Source organism: Pteronotus mesoamericanus, unplaced genomic scaffold (assembly GCF_021234165.1).
Source record: "Pteronotus mesoamericanus isolate MK-2021 breed Mesoamerican mustached bat unplaced genomic scaffold, CSHL_Meso_final contig_58, whole genome shotgun sequence".
Taxonomy (NCBI): Eukaryota; Metazoa; Chordata; class Mammalia; order Chiroptera; family Mormoopidae; genus Pteronotus; species Pteronotus mesoamericanus.
Window position 1 is genome coordinate 4,978,069 of NW_026555205.1, and position 17,909 is coordinate 4,995,977.

At 40.3% G+C, this 17,909-nt stretch overlaps 1 pseudogene; it reads right to left on the reverse strand.

The window, feature by feature from the left end:
- Positions 1-8,605, reverse strand: part of LOC129076214 (40S ribosomal protein S13-like) — an 81,790-nt pseudogene extending 73,185 nt beyond the window's left edge.
- Positions 8,606-17,909: the final 9,304 nt, after the last annotated feature.

The following is a 17,909-nucleotide window of genomic DNA, read 5'->3' on the forward strand; positions in this document are numbered from 1 at the left end:
AGGAGGAACCGGGGAGTCCCGACTCCTTCTCCTTGCCCTAGTCTCCATTGCGCAGGAAGAGGCCACACCCCCAAAGAGCCAAAAGCCGAAAAGCACACATAGACACCACAGAAACACCCAGTGCAGGCGCGAACACTTGCGCCGAGTGACTGGCGAGGGCTGGCGAGTGTGTGTGTGACCCATGCAGGCTGGCGAATGCTTGCACGGCTGGCAAGGCCTCCTACAGATTAGCACCAATATGGCCTGCGAGGGAGTACACAGAGCGGCAAGGGCACGTGTAAATTGACCTGCCTGCCTGTGATTGTGGAGCGGCCCACAAAATTAGTAGATCCCCGGCCGAAGGGGTCAAAGAGCTGCCCAGAGTCCAGGGAGGAGAGACCAGAGACAGGATTAACCGTAGAGTCCTGGAGCTGACTTCCTCCCATTTCCTTAGTCCCCATTTGGCTAGGGCAAGCAATGCACGAAAAGAGCCAAAAGCGGGGAAAATACACAATAGAAGACCCTAAACTGACCAGTGCCAGGGAGCTCGTTGGCCGGGGGGGCCAGATGAGTATGCAAGGTCGCGAATAAGCCCCTTGGTCTGGGGCAAGCGCATGCGAGCTCAGGCAGGCGGGGGACCCTGCTGTTCAGGGAGCGCGGTCAAGAGCCTGCGTGACAGTGTACAGCAATCCCCAAAAATAGCCAAGCCCTGACCAAAGGGGTCACAGAGCTGCCCCAAGCAGGAGTCAGACACAGACAGTAGAGCCCTGGAAGGCTCAAACAAACAACCCAAGGTCATATAGGGTCAACAACCGATATCATCAGAGAGAGGCCCAGAAAGAAAAGGACAAAAATACTTAACAGACTCTCACAAAAATGGGAAGAAAAAGAAGTTCCCCCCAGATGAGTGGGAAAGGGGACTCCCCACAGAGAGAGCTAAATGAAATAGAGGAAAGGTAACTATTAGATATTGAATTCAAAGCAATGGTTCTAAGGAAGCTCAATGAACTCAGCCTGCTCAAAGATAACTATGAGAAACTATCAGGATCTTACAGCAAACTATATCAGCCTGGAAAAGGACATAGAAACTATCAAGAAGACACAAGAGGATATGAAGAATACCATTTCTGAATTGAAGAACACAGTAGAAGGAATTGAAAGCAGGCTGGATGAAGCCGAGGATGGAATCAGTGAGATTGAGGATAAGGTAGAAAGAAGCTCCCAGAAAGACCAAGAAATGGAAAAACGACTCAAAAAGAATGAAGAGGCATTTAGGGAAATGCAGGACAACCTGAAATGCAATAATATCTGTATAATAGGCATACCAGAAGGAGAAGAAGAGGAGTAAGGGATAGAGAACCTCCTTGAAAAAGTAATGATGGAAAATTTCCCTAATTTGAGGGGAGAAGGGGTCTCATGGATCCAGGAGGCACAGAGGACCCCACCCAAGAGGGACTCAAAGAGGTCCACTCCAAGACACATCATCATTAAAATGGCAAATGTCAAAGACAAAGAGAGACTCCTCAAGGCAGCAAGGGAGAAGGAGAAAGTAACATACAAGGGGGCCCCGATACGCCTAGGAGCTGACTTCTCAAAAGAAACACTACAAACCAGAAGGGAATGGCAACAAATATTCCAAGCCATGAAAAGCAAGGGCCTACAGCCAAGGCTGCTCTACCCAGCTAGGCTCTCCATTAAAATAGAAGGGGAAATATGGAGATTCCCAGAAAAGAGAAGGCTAAAACAATACATCTCTATCAGACCAGCACTCCAGGATATGCTAAGGGGAATGGTTTAAGCAGAGGAAGGAAAAGAATGAGAGAGAGAGGAACACAAGTACAAAGAGAAAAGATGAGTAAGTTTCTGTCAGTAATATCTCTCAATGTGAATGGACTAAATGCCCCAATCAAAAGACACAGGGTAGCTGAATGCATAAGAAAACATGACCCATACATGTGCTGCTTACAAGAGACCCACCTCAGAGCAAGAGACCTACACAGATGGAAAGTAAAGGGATGGAAAAAAATATTCCAAGCAAATGGACATGAGAAAAAGGCTGGCGTTGCCATACTTGTATCAGACAAAGTAGATTTCAAAGCAAAGTCCATAAAGAGAGACCCAGAGGGGCACTTTATCATACTTAAAGGAAGAATCTCTGAAGAAGACATCAACATTGTAAACTTATATGCTCCCAATCTAGGAGCCCCCAAGTTTATAAGGAAATTGTTGGATGACTTCAAAAAAGATAGAGACAGCAAGACACTGATAGTAGGGGATTTCAACACTCTACTGTCAAAAATGGACAGATCTTCCAAACAAAATATTAATAAACATATTGTGGCGCTGAATGACACACTGAGTCAAAGAGACTTAACTGACATATATAGAACCTTACATCCCAAAGAAGAAAAATACACATTCTTTTCAAATGCTCATGGCAGTTTTTCAAAGATAGACCACATGATAGGACACAAAGCAAGCCTCAGCAAATCAGGAACATTGAAATAATACCAAACTTTTTCTCAGACCACAAGGGATTGAAACTTCACAAGGGAAATCAACATCAAAGAGAAACTTCAAAATCTTGCAAACTCATGGAGACTGAACAGTACATTATGAAACAATGAATGGGTCAATAATGAGATAAGACAAGAAATCAAAAAAATTCTGGAAACAAATGAGTGTACACACAACACTCCAAAACCTATGGGACACAGCAAAGGCAGTCCTGAGAGGGAAGTTCATAGCAATACAGGCTCACGTAAAAAAGATAGAAACATTTCAAATAAAAGACCTAACACTACAATTTCAAGAACTGGAGAAACAACAACAAATAAATCCCAGAGCAAGTAAAAGGAAGGAAATAAGATTAGAGCAGAACTGAACGACATAGAGACGAAAAGTACAATTCAGAGGATCAGCCAATCCAGAGGCTGGTTCTTTGAAAAGATAAATAAAATTGACATGCCTTTAAGCAGACCAATCAAAAAAAAAAAAATGAGGGGACCCAAATGAATAATATCAGAAATGACAGAGGAGAAATAACAACTGATACGACAGAGATACAAAGGATTGTCAGAAACTACTATGAACAATTATATGACAGAAATTTGAAAATCTTGATGAAATGGACAAATTTTTAAAAAGTATAATCTTCCAACACTGAAGGAGGAAGAAACAGAAAGCTTGAACAGACCGATAACAGCTGGGGAAATTGAAGCAGTCATCAAGAAACTCCTGGCACACAAAAGCCCAGGCCTGGACGGTTTCACAGGAGAATTTTACAAAACATTTAAGGAAGAGCTAATCCCTGTCCTTCTCAGACTATTCCAAAAAATCCAAGAGGAAGGAAGATTCTCAGACTCTTTTTATGAGGCCAGAGTCACCCTAATCCCAAACCCAGATAAAGACCCTACAAAGAAAGGAAACTACAGGCCAATTTCGCTGATGAACATAGATGCTAAAATCCTTAACAAAATATAGCAAACAGCATCCAGCAGTACATTCGAAAGATTATCCACCACGATCAAGTGGGATTCATCCCAGGGATGCAGGGATGGTTCAATATATGGAAGTCAATAAACGTAATACATCATATTAATAAAAGACAAGACAAAAACAACATGATCATCTCGATAGATGCAGAAAAATCATTCGATAAGGTACAGCACCCATTTACGATCAAAACACTCAGCAAAATGGGAATAAATAGGGCATTCCTCAAAGTAATAAAGGCCATATATGAAAAACCTACAGCCAACATCATACTCAACAGGTAAAATCTAAAAGCTTTCCCACTAAGATCGGGAACACAACAAGGATGTCCGCTCTCACCGCTTCTTTTCAACATTGTATTGGAAGTCCTAGCCACAGCGGTCAGACAAGAAAAAGAAATAAAAGGCATCCAAATAAGAAAGGAGGATGTAAAGCTATCATTGTTTACAGATGACATTATATTGCATATAGAAAACCCTGTAGACTCTACGAAAAAACTCGTCAACTTAATAAGTGAATTTGGCAAAACAGCAGGATACAAAGTCAACATTCAGAAATCAAAGGCATTTTTGTACACCAGCAATGAAAGAGAAGAAGAAGAAATCAGAAAAAAAAATACTATTCAATATAGCAACAAGAAAAATAAAGTACCTAGGAATAAATTTAACCGAAGAGGTGAAAGACCTGTACGCAGAAAACTATACAACATTTCAGTAAGAAATTAAGGAAGACACAAAGAAATGGAAGCATATATTGTGCTCATGAATTGGAAGAATTATTATCATCAAAATATCCATACTACCCACAGCAATTTGTAGATTCAATGCAATCTCTATTAAGATACCAATGACATATTTCACAGAGATAGAACAGACATTTCAAAAATTTGTATGGATCCAGAAACGACCCCGAATAGCTGCAGCAATTTTGAGAAAGAAACACAAAGTAGGAGGGATCACAATACTGGACATCAAGCTATACTGCAAAGCCACTATACTCCAAACAATCTGGTACTGGCACAAGAACAGACCCATAGACCAGTGGAACAGAATAGAAAGCCCAGAAATAAGCCCATGTCTCTATGGGCATCTAATATTTGACAAATTGGGCAGAAGCAGAAAATGGAGCAATAATAGCCTCATCTACAAATGGTGTTGGGCGAGCGGGACGGCTACATGCAAAAAATTGAATTTGGATCATCAGCTGACACCATACACAAAAATAAACTCAATATGGATAAAAGACTTAAACATAAGTCACAACACCATCAAAGTCCTAGAGGAGAACATTGGCAGGAAACTCTCAGATATCCCATGCAGCAATTTTTTCACTGATATGTCTCCTAAAGCAAGGGATATAAAGGAAAGAATAAACACATGGGACCTCTTCAAAATAAGAAACTTCTGCAGGGCGAAAGAAAACATCAGCAGGATGAAAAGGGAGCCAACTGTTTGGAAAATATATTTGCTAATGATACATCAGATAGAGGTTTGATCTCCAAGATAAATAAAGAAGTCACTTGACTCCACTCCAAGAAGACAAACGATCCAATCAAAAATTGGGCAAAGGACCTGGGCAGACCCTTTTCCAAGGAGGAGATACAGAGGGCCCAGAAGCATTTGAATGGATGCTCAGCATCACTAGGCATCAGAGAAATGCAGATCAAAACCACCATGAGGTACCACCTCACACCGGTCAGAATGGCCATCATAAACAGATCCACAAACAACAGGTGCTGGCGAGGCTGTGGAGAAAAGGGAACCCTAGTACACTGTCGGTGGGAATGCAGACTGGTGTAGCCTCTGTGGAAAGCAGTGTGGAATTTCCTCAACAAGCTGAAAATGGAACTGCCTTTTGATCCAGGGATTCCCCTGCTGGGACTATACCCTAAGAACACCAAAATGCCAATACAAAAGAACCTATGCACTGCAATGTTCATAGCAGCACAATTTACAATAGCCAAGTGTTGGAAGCAACCTGAATGCCCATCAGTAGATGATTGGATCAAAAAGTAATGGTACATTTACACAATGGAATACTACGCAGCAGAAAGAAAAAAAAGAACTACTGAACCTCGTGAGAGCATGGATGGAACTGGAGAGCATTATGCCAAGCGAAATAAGCCAGGGTAGAAAGACAAATAGCATATGATCTCACCTATATGCGGAACCTAACCAACAATACAAAGATGCAAGGAAAAGAAGACCAGCAACACTGAAAGTAAAAGAAATCAACAGAGACAAGAGGGAAGGAGGGGGGGCAGGGAAAGGAAGGGAAGGGGAAAGTCAGGGAACATATAGGAAGGACTCATGGTCAAAACCAAAGCGGAAGAGCCGAGGGAGGGAAGGAGAGAGGGGGCAAGGGAAAGTGGTGGGGGCAGGCAGAGTCAAATGTATTTGAAAAAATAAATTAAAATAAAATTTTTAAAAAAGTAATTTTAAAAAAAGAGAAAGGAAGAAAGAGAGAGAGATGGAAGTCCTACCTTTTGCGATGACATGGATGGGACTGGAGAATATTAAGCTAAGTGAAATAAGCCAGTTGATGAAGGACAAATACCATATGATCTCACCTATAGGTGGGCTCTATTGAACAAAATAAACTAATCAACAAAAGAAACCACAGGCATGGAACCATGGAGCAAAGTCAAAGTGACCAGAGGAGATGGGGAAAGAGGACAGTGGTGGAAAGAAGGGGAAGGGAGTAGAAAAATAACATGTATGAATGACCCATGAACATGGATAACAGAGTGGGAATTGACTGTGGGAGTGGGGTGTTCGGCTGGGATTGGTGAAGCGGGGTAAAGGGGTAAAAAGTGAGACAACTGTAATAGAATAGACATGATTTATAAATTTAAAAACATCACATATAATTAATTAATTATAATCATATATAATTACATTATTCTTTACATAATCACATTAATTATATATAATCACATATAATTAATTAATTAATTAATTAATTATAGACAAAAACATAGGCAGTAAAATCACAGATATTTCTTGCACCAGTACTTTCCCCCATGTTTCTTCCCAGGGAAGGGAAACAAATGGGAGAAAAAACAACTGTGACTACATCAAACGAATTTTTGACAGCAAAGAAAACCATCAATGAAATGAAAAGTCAACCCTGAATGGGAGAATATTCACTGATACATCTGGTAAAGGGTTAATATTGAACATTTATAAAGGAACCTATACAGCTCAAACCCAAAAAGAAAAAGAAATCCAATTTAAAAATATTCAAAGAGGACATACAGATGGCCAGTAGTCATATGAAAAAGTGTTCGTCATCACTAATCATCAGAGAAATGCAAATTAAAACTACCATGAGGTATCACTCCATACCTGTCAGCATGGCTATCACCAATAAAATAACAAACAACAAGTATTGGTGAGTATTTGAGGAAAAGGGAGCCCTTGTGCATTTTTGGTGGGAGTTCAGTTTTATGCAGCCACTGTGGAAAGCAGTGTGGAGTTACCCCTCCCCCACCAAATTAAAAATGTAACTGCCTTATGGACCAGTGATCCCACTTCTGATAATATGTTTGAAGAAACCCAAAACTGTAATTTGAAAGTATATTATGCACACCTATATTCATTGCAGTGCTAATTATGATAGCCTAGATAACCTAGATTGCAGCCCCAGTGTTTATCATTACATGACTGAAGAAAACAATTTTTGATGAATTTACATAGTGAAATATTGCTCATCTGTGAAAAAGAAAGAACCTTACCTTTTGGGAGAGAATGGATGGACCTGGAGAGCATTATGCTAAGTAAAATCAGCCAGCCAGAAAATGAACTAACAAGCAAAGTAGTGACAGACTCATAGATAGAGAGCAGGCTTACATGTTCCAGAGATGCAGTTGAGGTGGGTGGGTGGAGAGACTGAGCAAAAGACAGGAAAAAAACGCATTGAAACAAACATCATTATGGTGACTGCCAGGATAATGGGTGGGGGTAAAGGGAGGTAGATGAGAATATAGGGAGGATAAATGGTGATGGATGGAGACTTTACTTGGGGTCCTGAACACGCAATACAGTGTACAGATAATATATTATAGAATTGTGCACCTGAAACCTGTATAATTTTGTTAACCAGTGTCATTTCAATAAATTCAATAAAAAATTTAAAAAGAAAAGAAAAATATGAATTCCTGGCTGAGGCTTTTCTCTCTGTGGAGTTTGCAAGTTCTCCCCATGTTTGCTTGTGTTTTCTTTGGCTACTCTTTTTTCTCACATTCCAAGGATGTGCATGTTAAGTGAATTGGTGTGTCTAAATTGTCCCAGCCTGGACTTCCGGTCAAGATAGCAGCATAGGCAGACATGGTTCACTGCTTTGCAAAACCCCATCAAAATTACAACTAAAGTATAAAACAACATCACTCAAATGTCAGAGATCGAGTCAAATGGAAGTCTGACAAATATGGAATTAAATAACCACATCCATCCACTCTGGTAGGAGGGGCACAGACATGGAACAGTCTGGTCCCTTACCCACGTTTGGTGGATAAAAATTCAGGAGGGATATCTCAGGAGTGAAGAGTCTCAGCCCCAAAGCAGGCCCCCAGACCAGGGTTCCAGTGCCAGGAAAATAAGCCTCCACAACTTCTGGCTGCAAAAACCAATGGGGATTGAGTCAGTGGAAGAAAATTCTGGAGCCTCAAGCAGTTCCTCTTAAAGAACCCACACATAGACTCACCTATTCAGACTCATGCCCTCTGAGCACTGGGATAGCAGCCTGAAAGGCATCAGTGGCATACTGGGAGAAACTGAAATGTCTGGCATCAAGGTGAGCAGAGGATACTGTCCCCTTTCTATATCTTCCCCCCACAGAGCCACAGAGCTGGCAAGCTTGTGCCATATGTGACACTCAATCAACCTGGCTAACATGGTTCGAACCGCCTTGTAGTACCCCAGAGACTCCGCTCCACCGAACTGACTGTTCCACCCAAGCTGCTTTTCCACGTGAATGTTTGGTCTTTGCTCCTGTGGCACAACTTCTTAATCCTCTCAAGTAACCAACAGCTGGCGTCAGCAAACCCAGGCCTAGCACTAGCAGCAGTGAAGATAGATTCAGAGCTTGGCTTTTCCTGGGAATCTCCAAGCCCAGCACAAGTAACAGCCATCTTGGATTATTTCACAGCTCAGGCAGGGTGGCCCTGGGCAAAACATAGGTGGGGGCTGACCTTGACCTGCATCACCCAGGAAACCCAAAGGCCAGCACAACCAGTGGACAGCTACAGACCACATGGAGGACCACCACCCTGCTCCTGCACAACTGATCCTCCATGGAGGGCAGAGGTAGGTGGTCAGTGGTCACAGCCAATCCTTGAAGCTGACTGGCCTGGGTAAATCCCTCCCATTGATCTTCCAACAGCAATCAAGGCCCTACTACGAGAGGAAGGTGTACTCAGCCTACAGAAAGGGAGCACCTCAGGTACTCAGCTTGTGTGATAGTGGAGGCTGTGCCACTGGACCCTATAGGACACCTACAACATTAGGCCACACTACCAATTATGGAGTGAAAGCAGCTGTGCCTAATACATAGCAGCAAACACAGGGAGGCTGCCAAAATGAGGTGACAAAGAAACATGGCCTTAATGAAAGACCAGATCGAAACTCCAGAAAAAGAGCTAAACAAAATGTAGATAAGCAATCTATCAGTTGCAGAGTTCGAAACACTGGTTACAAAGATGCTCAAGGAACTCAGTGAGGACCTTAGCAGCATAATAAAGGTCCAGTCAGAAACAGATACACTAATCGAAATAAAAAACAATTTATAGGGAAACAACAGTAGAGTGGATGACACTGAGAATCAGATTAATGATTTGGAACATAAGAAAAAAACAACCAATCAGAACAAGAAGAAAAAAATCCAAAAAATAAGGATAGTATAAGAAGCGTCTCGGACAACTTCAAGAGGTTCAACTTTCACATCATGGAGGCGTCAGGGGAGAAGAGAAAGAGTAAGGAATTGGAAATCTATCTGAAAAAATAATGAAAGAAAACTTCCTTAATTTGGTGAAGGAAACACAAGTTCAGGAGGCACAGAGTCCCAAACAAGGGGATGCAAAGTGGCCCACTCCAAGAGACACCATAATTAAAACGCCAAAGGTTAAAGATAAAGAGAATCTTAAAAGCAGCAAGAGAAGAGAAATTAGTTACCTACAGGGGCATTCCCATAAGCCTGTCAGCTGATTTCTCAAAAGAAACTTTGCATTCTGGAAGGGATTGGCAAGACATATTATAAGTCATGAAAAGCAGGGAGTTATAGCCAAGATTGTTCTACCCAGCAAAGATATCATTTAGAATCGAAGGGTAGATAAAGAGTTTCCCAGAGAAGAAAAAACTAAAGGAGTTCATTATCACCAAACCATTATTATATGAAACATTAATGGGACTTATTTAAGAAAAAGGAGATCAAAACTATGAACAATAAAATGGCAATAAATACATATCTATAAACATTTGAATGTAAAATACAAACAGCAAACAAGAACAGAGACAGAATCATGGATACAGAGGGCGTTTTGATGGTTGCCAGGTGAGAAGGGGGTGTGGGGGAATGGGTAAAGAGGTGACGGGATTAAGAAGTACAAATAGGTAGTTTCAGAATAGCCATGGGGATGTAAAGTAAAGTATAAGACATGCAGTAGCTAAAGAACTTATATGCATGACCCATGGACATGAACAATGGTGGGGGCGTTGCCCAAGGAGTGGGGGTTGCTGTGTGGAGGGCGGCAAAGGGGGAAAAATCAGGACAGTTATAATAGCATAATCAATAAAATATAATTAAACATAAATTGCCCCAGTCTGAGTGGGTGTGGGTGTGAGTGTGCCTGTGATGTAAGGGTGTCCTGTCCAGGGTGGGTTCCTGCCTTACACTCTGAGCTACCAGGATGGCTCCAGTCCCCTGTGACCTTGAACCGGGATGAGTGGGTTGGATTATAATGATCTTACTTGTTTTTACTCATTTTCTTTAATGTATGTGCGGTTTACATTTATGTCAATGTTTTATATTGGAAATATTTGGGTTTTTATTTAGAATTTTGGTGATATTGTATGACTGGAAATATGCTGTATTAACTCCGCTCTTGTTTCATTACACCTTGTTCACTTAGTTTCAGTTTCCAAGAACCTATCAAAAACATTAAGTGAAGGCTTATTGTAATCATCACCTGGCCAATAAACGATCTTATCATTAATGTATTTAAACACCTTCAATGGCTTCCATTTAAAGTTCAAATTCCTTAGCTTTCTCTTTAATAATCTAACCTCACCTGACCTGCCTTATTGCATCTCCTGCTACTTCATACGCTTTCTAAAAGCCATGCTGCACACTGACTGGTTCACCAAATCTGCTGTTCTCTTTAATTACTCTGTTATCTGACAATTTTGGTCCCTCTGCATGGAATCTCTCTTCCTATTTTTTCACCTAGATAACCATCATTACTCTTTTAGAATAGCTGTTTAAGGTGCCACTGTGGGATAGAGATTGGGATGTGGGATTTAGTTTAAAAGCAGCCATACAATGTTTAACTACATGTACTCAAAACTATCTTTGGAATGTATTAAACCATCCCTAAGTACATGAAACATATTTTTTTAATACAATATTGTACATAAATATGTATGTGAAAAATTTGTATCATTAAATACTAGAATCACATTTAGAGCAGTGCAATATAATGCTAAAGGTGTGACAGAAGACAGGAGCTGAAATTCCATGAAGGACTCACAAATGCACTTCTGCTTTCTCATGATCACCTAACTATGGGACTCACTGAGCCTTCCTGGTAGTCTGAATTATTAAAATTGTTAATTCTCTCTGTCTATCTCTCTCTCTTTTCACTCTGTGTGTCTCTCTTTCTTCAATGTAGATGCATACCTATAATTTTATCTCACTATAACCAAATATTCTATGAATCTTTTCCTGATTCTCTTAGACAGTATCAGCCTCATAGAATTCTATTCATATATCTACTACAGTATCTATCAGGTCTTGTCATAATTATCTATGTGTATGTTTTCCCAAATAGACTTAAACTCCTCAAAAATATGACCCATATCATCTTTGTTGCTCTACCTATAGCATCTAGGACAGTTCTTAGCAAAGATAAGAACAGGCCTTCTCAAAGACCTGATTCCATGAATCAGCATTAGAATTCCCTAGGGTGCCTAAGAAAATGCAAATATATGATAGTGAAATACAATTTTAATTTAATTTTTACTTAAGGCTCTGATTCAGCACTTCTTGGGTTGGATCTAGGAAATCCTTGTTTTCAAGGTATTTCCCAGGTGATATTAATACCAAGGTAAATGTGGCCTGTTTTCTGATGCCTTCTTCTTCTACTTCCTTGTCCCCCCTAGATGTGACCTTTCTTGTTGCTATATGGTGAGATGCAGGGAGACATGAAAACTCAGATTGAGGGGAGCGTTGCCAGCACTGGGAAGGAGTTGGAAAGGTGGCTTGAATTTTGCATAGAGCTTTTGTTCCCAAATTTGTGCATTTGAGTTTGATGTTGCTACAGAAGGTACAAAGTGACAGTAGTGATCATTGTACTTGACTCCTCAGGACTTATTCCATTAATTTTTCATTGAATTGCAGCAAGGTAATTTGGGAAATTGATTTCAGCTCAAGGGGTAAACCAGATTGGTCTGAGGATAAACCCTTCTGTTTTGCCATTTATAGTTCAGACACTCAACCTAACTGCAATTCAAGTAAAGGTTGTTTGGAGTCTTGTGGGAAACTTTCTCCTTGCTTTTAAGAGATAAGGTTTTCTCCTGGTTATAAATCAAAAGCATGTGCCTCTGATTGCTGTTGACAACTTCCTCATGACCGTGAGGTAAATAATAGCCTTAGTTAGCAGCTGATCTCTGGATAACAGACTACAATAATGGAAAGAATCTGACCTTTGGTGAATTTTTAAAAAATTATGATAAAAGAAACAAAACATTAATTTACCAAATATACAGTTCAGAGACACCAAATACATTCATATTGTTGTACAACCATTATTATCATCCATCTTGAGAATTTTTTATCTTTCTCAATTGAAACCCTGTACCCATTAAACACTAACTCCTCCATTCTCCTTCTTCCTTGCTCCTGGCAACCACCATTGAACTTTCTGTCTCTATGAACTTGACTATTCTAGAAACGTTCTATAAGAGTAGTTGTAAATTTTTATACTTTTGTGACTGGCTTATTTCACCTAGCAAAATGTCTTCAAAGTTCATCTATTTTATAGCATGTGTAAAAATTTTCTTCCTTTGTAATGCTGAATAATACTTCATTGTAGGTAGGTACTACTTTTTTTGTTCACTCATTTGTCTTTGAAACTGGGGCTTTTTCTGCCCTTTAGGTTACTGTGAATAATATTGCTATGAAAACAGGTGCATGAATATCTCTTTGAGTCCCTGATGCAGGTACACCACCCAGATGGCATGCCCAGACCCCAGAGTGAGGGTGTGGCATTAGGAGGAGTCTACCCAAGGCAGCGTGGCAGCATCATGTTGCCCTGGTAACCAAGCTAGGGTGGCACGTGTGGACAGATTTTCCCAGCCTCGGCTCAGACGTGGCAGGAGGAAGCCTTGCACGGAGTCTGTGAGAGGCTAGCAAGAGTGATTGACAGAGGGACAAGCCCTCCTACTCCCTTCTGGTCCCAGAGGACACAGCTGTACGTGTACTGTAAAGGTCAACATGGTGGTCGAGGGAGATGCTGTCCTGTCATTCTAGCCTGGGAAAAGGACTGGATTGGCTGGTGAAGCTAGACACTTCTGGATTGCACGGAAGTTTGAGCCAGGAGATTTAAATGGAGGGAAAGGAGAAACAGGCCCTTCTTCCTCTGGAGGATCCACTGTCATGGCAGGGATGTGCTGGTCAGAGTGTTTGGGGGACCAGCAGGAGCCATGTGACAGAGACCCTCACATGGCTGGCAGCAGCTGTTGGCAGCAGCCCTGGGCTCCTAGTGCTGGAAGCGGCAGTGACAGCATGATGGTGCCAGCCATTTCTGCAGACTCAGGGAAGAAACTTTATGTCCGACAGTGGCAGGGAAAGAAGCTGAGCTGCTTGTATGGTCATGTTGCAGTCATCTGCATTTCCCAAAGGGTGATATTTTTAGATGGGAGTAGGAACTCTGGGTGCATCCTTGAACTGGTGTGGTAAAGTGTCAAGGTTTTTCGCTGGGTGTTCTGGAGGGTATGGGCTTTGAGGCAGAAGCCTGCCATTCTTCCAAATTGTGCAATTTTTGAATAAATCTCTGTTTTTTAATCAAATCTCTTCCTCTGGAATTTGTCTATGTGATAGTGGGCAGCCAAACCCCAATTTCTGTTTGGTTACATCCCTGCTTTAAATTGTTTTGAGTATATAACCAGAAGTGGAATTGCAGGATCATGTAGTAATTATATCCTTAATTTTTAAAGGAATCACAATTCTGTTTTTCTTAGCAGCTGTACTATTTTACATTCCCACCAGCAAAGTATGAGGGATTCATTTTCTCCACATCCTTGCTAACACTGGTGATTTTCCAGATTTTTTTTTTTTTTGCTGTTTTTTTCTTTTTCTTTTTTAATTATTTTTTCTCTTTAGTAACAGCCATTCTAATGGATATGAAGTTGAATCACACTGTGTTTTTGATTCACATTTCCTTAATGACTAGTGGTAAATTATTTTGCCATGTGTTTATTAGCCACTTGTATATCTTCTTTAGATAAATTTCTATTCAAGTCCTTAGCCCCCTTTAAAATCAGGTGGTTTGTTTTTTTATTTTTGAGTTGTACTTGATGATACTTTTAAACTGTTTAATCAACAAACCCTGAAGCGTGCTCTGACTTAAACAATAAGGTAGTGTATTAGTTTCACATTCCTGCTGTAACAAATTACCACAAATTTATAGGATTAAAACAACACAAATTATGATCCAGTTCTGAAAATCAGGTGTCTGAAATGGGTCTTAGAGAACTAAAATCAAGATGTTGGCAGAATTTCATTCCTTTTGGAAGTTCTAGTGGGAATTTTATTCCTAGCTTTTTTTAACTTCTAGATATTGCTCACATTTCTTGTCTCATGACCCCATACAACTCCTACCTTTACCTCCATTGTTACATCTCTTCCTCTGACTCTGATCCTACTGACTCCTTATCATAAGAACCCTTGTGATTACATTTTGCTCACTCGGGCTTTCCAAGATAATCTTCCCACCTCAGATGTCATCAAGCACAAGTCAACAATAAAACAAAACAAAACAAAAAACAAAAACCCAATCACTTGATTTAGAAAAGGTCAAAGGTTTTCTGCTATTTTCAGTCAACCATATCTTTATTTATACACCAGGTAAATAAATAATAAAATAGCCAATCTCAGACTTTCAGTGAATTCTAACTATATAACCACCATGTTAGGGAAGGTTGATAATTGGCAGTCATCCAGTGACAGAGGGCTGACTAGAAAAAAGGTGTACATTATGGCTAAAGAAAAGCTGGAATTTCATTCAAATGTTTGATGAATGAATGAAAAAATTGTTTAATTTGATTAGTGATGTTTATAATGTCCTCCCTGTAATAATTCTGTGGTACTGACCTGCAGAGGCTGTGTATTATTCACCATGTTTTGGCTTGACATGTGTGTTTGAAGGTGAATATGCATAGGAGTTGATTGTTGCCCCAGAGGCTTGCCTTATAAACTCAGACTCTTTTCCTAACTCTATTTTGCCTCCCTAAGGGACCTATTCCTTCCCTGTTATTTGTTGTTTAATCACTAAGCTTAGCTAAGTACCCAAACAACAAACTTTTCTCATCATGTCTCAGAGGAAAGAGGCCTAGTTTACTCAATTTGAACCCCAAGTCCCCTAATCACTAATGAAGTATAAAGTATAGAAGATTCCTAAGCTGTGTCTTGATTCCATTTTGGATGGGCAGCAGTTCTTGCCTTAAAACAAAACAAACAAAATCTTGGCAGGCTTTTCCCTCTTTCTCTCCTGATGTTTGGAGTTCATGTCAAAACTGGGTTTCCCATCTTTACTCTCAGATGAGAGTACAGGCAATTAAAGAGCAGTGCAGAAAAGATTGCTAAAGACCCTACAGATTACTTTGAAGGGAGGAGAGCCATTTCTGGAAAACATATAATCAATTTCTGTGCCTAGAAGTAAAGCTGTTTCCTGGAGTAAAATTTTCTATTAATCAGGTATCTGTCTCTCCAAGATAAGCTCCAAACAACTGAAGATAAAGTCCTTTTTCTTTCTAGGCCAGTTAATGGCATAAGTTGTGGATTCTTCAGACACTTGGCTTCTCCCCAGTATCCGTATACTCTTGGATTTTTGGACTTTTCATAGCAGGTCAGCAGGCTCACTAAAGCCAAAATATTGTCCTTGATACCTGTCACTCAGTTCCCAAGTCTCTTAAGAAATTGGGTATTTTTGAAAAAAACAGGTCTCTAATGAACTGCTGAACTCCAAACTACAAGACCCAGGACTAGCCTGGGCAGGGAGCTCTGCCCCGTCTCATGCCCTTCACAACTTAACTTCTGATACAGAACTTTCACTTTATGCTTTTGTTGAAGACACACTTGGGTTCAAGTCTTGGCTCACTCCCAGTACTATCTTGAGGTAATTTTGAGGTTAACCCTTTCAAGCCTTAATCTCATTATCTATGAGATGGGGATAATAGTGTTTACCTAACAGGTTGTTGTGAACATTAAATGAGATCACAAGTGTACAAATGATCAATAAATGTTAAGGGACTTGGAATATGTTTGTTGTGGCTACTTATGGGTCAGGTTCTTGCCCTATGATTCTCCAGATTTAGCTGAATAAATCATAATTCCTGACTAAAGTCTTACAGTAAACTCTTGATAGCCAGTTCTGGTGTTGCAGCCTAAATTCTACAACCAAGGAGTACAGATCTTGCTCTATGTTATTTTACCAAGTCATTTTTTTCTGTTCTGTTAATTATGATCTAAGATAGATTATTTCAGTGAGCAAGCAGCTTTTCTGCAGCAAAGTAAGTATTAAGTCCAGCAGGCATCAGACTGCTATTTGATGTAGAGAATCACTAATTCTACTGCCCAATTTGGTCAAACAAACATTCCATTCCAATTATATTGTCTCTAATCCCACTGATCCTGAGGGCTAACTCTACCTGACTGGCTGCAGAAGTGGCCTCTTCTTTTCCCATTGCTCCATGTGCTGTGTTGCATTACTTTCTTCTCATGGGAACATTAAGACTCAAGGAGAATATGAATCTGTCTCTGCTTGAACTACAGACTATAGAAAGTAAGGTTAAGGACTGTTCCATTTCATTTCCTGGGTGGTATGTTGATATCAGTTTTCCTCATCCAAAAGAGGTAAATAAGGCCATTTAAATGATCGACACAACCTCTAAGAATGCAATGGATTTAAAATCAATATCAGATCTCAGCACCTGTGGCTTTCTCGCATCTCCTCTTGATAGAAAGAAATACATACACATATATGTGGCTCAGGTGCCACATATATACATATATATCAAAAGAGTAGCAAAGAGAGAAACTCACAAAACACTCTTATTTTTGGTATTGTTTAGGCTGCTTGTAACACAGACCCAAACTGACAATATCTTCAATGGGAAGAAGGTTGTTTCACTTTCACATTACAGTCCAGGCTGCACAGATGCATGGAAACTTTGCTGTATAAAGTTGTCCAGGACTCCAGACTCCTTCTATCCTGTGACTCAACCAATCCTAGGTTATTTCCCTTGTCCACAGGGCACAAAACAGCTCTCCGCAATGTCCAACAACCAAATGGCAGGATGAAGGGTGTAGGAGAAGAAGATTCTCTCTCCCTTTAAGAGTTTGAACAGGAGGTTTTTCACATCTCTACTAGTTGCATCCTATTGGCAATAGATTAATCACATGACCATAATAAATTGCAAATAAGCCGGGGGAATGTATTTCTAAGTTTGGTAACCATGTACCCAACTAATAAGCCTTTTACTTTGGAAGAAGGACAGAATGGACCTATTGGAACACTGAACAGTCTTTAAAAATAGTTCATGTACTTGAGTTTTCAAGAGAAAAATATTAACCTGCTTGCCTTTTGACCATAAACACACACAGGCAATATTTCTGATCACGAACACAGCTAGACAGCATTTATAGCCACTGAGGCAAGCTTGTCCAAATGAAACTTTTCCAGTTTTGAAATCTTTTCATACTGTTTGGTTAGTAGCCACTGCTTTAAGACCCCTAATAACCCCCATTATTGGCCCATCCCCTCTTGCCCTGTATTATACTTCCCATGACCCTGCAACTAAAGGATTAAGGCTGGGCTCAGCAAGGGACTTGGGAACCCTGCTCCAGGGCTCAACTATTGTTCATTTTAATTATTTTTGGTAGGTCGATACAGGTAGTAACCTGTTTTGACTCTCAGACCTGCATAAAGTTAACTCAAGATT